The sequence below is a fragment of the Propithecus coquereli genome, unplaced genomic scaffold, assembly GCF_000956105.1.
Source record: "Propithecus coquereli isolate 6110/MARCELLA unplaced genomic scaffold, Pcoq_1.0 Scaffold605, whole genome shotgun sequence".
Lineage (NCBI taxonomy): Eukaryota > Metazoa > Chordata > Mammalia > Primates > Indriidae > Propithecus > Propithecus coquereli.
Window position 1 is genome coordinate 967,621 of NW_012152008.1, and position 3,341 is coordinate 970,961.

Below are 3,341 nucleotides of genomic sequence, written 5' to 3' on the forward strand. Positions count from 1 at the left end.
GTTGGGGGTGGGGTGGGGAAGACTGCAATTAAAATTACGGCGCCTAAAGGCCCTCCAATATGTATTCACTAATCCAAATATCAGCCCTAGGGACCTAGGTCATCTGCTCAAGATTTCATATCGAATGTTGCGCAGGGTCACTTGAAGATGAGAAATGTAAAGCGCCTAGCACAATTTCTAATTGACAGGAAGGGCTGAAGTACACTCGTCAGAAGAAAAGCACAAAAAATGGAACTGACAGTCTAGCCTCGAGCTCATCTTCTGGATTCCCGAATCCCCCACTTCACCCTCCACGCCACCTCCGGGCCCAGAGGCGCGACGAGGCAGAGGTCTCCGAGGCCAGAGACCATTGACCCAACGTCAGAAAAGCGCCGAGTACCCAGGCAGGCCCGGACCGCCCCTCGCCTCGCCCTCCTCAGGCTGTGCCGCCAACAACGTCCCTACGCTTCCCACGACCCCCTGGGGATACCCGGCAGCCAGCCCGACTTACTTCCTAAAGCCCAGACCCCGGCCCCGGCCAAAACGCGGAGCAGACGAACCGGCCAAAACTGGGCGCCGCCATCTTGGCGAGGGCGGGTCTTCGGGAATGCGATTTGAGGAAAGTAGACTACGCCTCCCAGGATGCCCCGCGGGAGCGCCGGCACGTCGCGAAGAGCCTTATGGGCAATGGAGTTCCTCTTCCTGGAGAGTTTGGAAGTTGGGACGGGAGTGCTACGCCATCTTCCAGGTCTGCTCATGGATTTAAGGGTCCGCTCGGCCAGGTGGCCACTCGTTCATTCAGGTTTTTTAAGTTTGCATTTATTGCTCTCTATAATCGATACTAGCTGTGGCAGGGTATACAAAGATCACTCGTCTTTTAGCATAGGTGATTGCCAAGTTATCTGAACATGGGAAACAGTTGTGTAGGGCTTCAAGTTTGCCAACACCTTAAAGACAGTTTCCTAGCGTATCTTCAATACAAACCCTGTGAAAAGTGTTCGTTCCGCATTCTCTGAACCTTTATAACATTTTCAATGTTTATTTGGTCTCCACCAACTGTAAGTAGCATGCGTAAGAATACACTTAAAATATCTCAAAATTATCCCCTTTCCCACTTGAGCACCTTGGGTGGACTATCTCAATAGCCTGCTTAGGCTCTGCGTCTGGTATCATCCCTGTCTAATCCAGCTTCCATACGGGAATGAATGAGGGAGTCAGGGAGAAAATAATTTTGACTTCAGCTAAAAGTTTGAGCAATTGAGAATAGGGATAGTGATAGATGAAGCTGGAAAGGCAGGAGCTAAAGTGAATGACACACCAAGGAATTTGTATTTGGAATATTTGAGGGAGATCTGTGTGGCGGGAAAGTTAAGGAAGTGTTGATAGAGAAAGAACTGGATGCAGAGGACCACCTAGGAGGCAAAAGGTCTACACCGGGAAATGACAGTGGGAATAGCCTGTGTTCAGTTCTCATCAGGCTTAACTCTGCTACATTGCCTCCTCAGCAGCCTCCTTTGTATACCTCTCCTCCCTGGCTCCATGATATTCTATCCTCTGCTTCTCCTTTGCCTGCTGTGCTTCATTCCCCCCTCTTCCTAATAGCAGATGTTCCTCAAACTTCTATTCCCTGACCAAGAATGACCACTGGAAGTTTAGCTCCACAAGGACATGGGCTTTGCCTTGTTCACAGCTATATCTCCAGCAACCTCAACAGTGCCTGGCTCATCGCAGGACCTTAATTAATATTTATGGAATGAATGAATCGCCTCTTAACACCACCATCCTTTCTTTCATCAGAATCAACATCTTGGAGCTGTATTTGAAACTGTCTTTTGTCCATCAGTCTAACTAGTGGCAACTCCAAGTATTGCCTGGACAATGTTCTTACATTTCCATGGCTCCCTCCTATCAGCCCCCTTTAAGTCTCACTTGTGTTAGGATGATGCCATTTAAGTAGACTCCCATTTTACTCATCCAATCCTGCACATCACTCAGCTCGAAATTCTCTACCAAAGAAGCTTCAATGATTCCTCAATATCTGCTGCAGAAATGCTTCATTTTGATGTTTTAGTCCATTAGTGGTCCCAACACTCTTTTCATACTGCGTTTCTCAGTGCTCACCTATTCTCCAAAGTGTTTCCAAGTGTGCCATATGCCTTCCTGTCTGTGATCTTATTCATGTTGTCCCCTCTGCAAAGGATGTCCATCATCTGAGGTCCTCCCTTCAATCCTATTTAGCAGAAAAGCCCATCTCAAATTCTAACTCATCTGTAAATATTTTCCATATCTCTCTAAACAAGATATGATCTTTTCTTCCTGTAGGCCTTCAGGATAATATGTACCTCTCCTGTAGCACTTGTCGCTGGCAGAGTCATATCTTGTCATTTTGTTAGTGTCTCCAAGCCAGAGGTTATACCTTATCTGCCCTGTAGCCCCTGTAGCAGTTAACACTAAAAAATATTAGTTGCATTATCATTGATAATACTGATACATGGCTTTGTATAACAGTTTAGAGTGAAATTTTAAATCTTTTATTTCATTTGCTCCACAGGAAATTAGAGTCAAATCTATAAAGGTGTTGACCATACTCTGTACCCATGAAGATTTCACCCAAATATTCCCACTATGTGAGGGGCTGCACAAGAAAGATTAATAATGCTTTTTAAAGGTTGTGAGCATTTACTCTGTGCCAGGCAGATGCAGAGGGTTTCCAAGCACTATCTTATTTCATTCTTATAAGAATCCCACTAGTTGGGAACTGATACTATTCCCATTTTACACATGAGGACATTGAGGTACTGAGAGATAAATAATTTTTACAAGGTTACCCAGCAAATAAGTCTTAGAAATAAGATTTGAATTCTGGCGATTAAACTCCAGGTCTGCACTATTAACCATTGTTTCCATCCTCTTCAATAAAGCCAAGCAACTGCTTGCCTACCTGCTACCCTTCCTCCCTCCTTCCTTCTTTCCTTTCTCCCCTTCTTTCATTCTACAAATTTGTTTTAGTACTTCTATGTGTCCGGCACTGGGGTATTACAAAAAGAGTGAGACAGATTGTGGCCAACATTGCCACCTGCCTACCCAATATGCTTCTCTCCTTCTTCCTTACTAACAGACCCTCGATTTTATAGGGTGCAAAACCTCCCATTCAGCTCAGGGTGGTCATGTGACACAGTTCCAGGCAGTGAATAATAATGATAGCTAACATGTACAGAGTGCTGGCTGTATGCCAGGCACCATCGTAAGTGCTTTTACACATAGAAACTCATTTAATTAAAAACCTTTAACAACCTGTGAAGTAGATGCTATTAAAAGTAAAAGTCACTGGGTGAGGCTTCTGGGAAAGTTCTTTTTTTTTT

At 45.0% G+C, this 3,341-nt stretch overlaps 1 protein-coding gene across 1 annotated transcript in view; it reads right to left on the reverse strand.

Moving 5' to 3' along the window:
• The window catches only part of USP40 (ubiquitin specific peptidase 40), a 93,400-nt gene extending 92,811 nt beyond the window's left edge, over positions 1–589 (reverse strand). The window contains exon 1 of the mRNA XM_012659327.1: positions 491–589. The gene's annotated coding sequence lies outside the window, so the exon portion shown is untranslated. The remainder of the gene's footprint in view (positions 1–490) is intronic.
• Between the last annotated feature and the right edge of the window lie 2,752 nt (positions 590–3,341).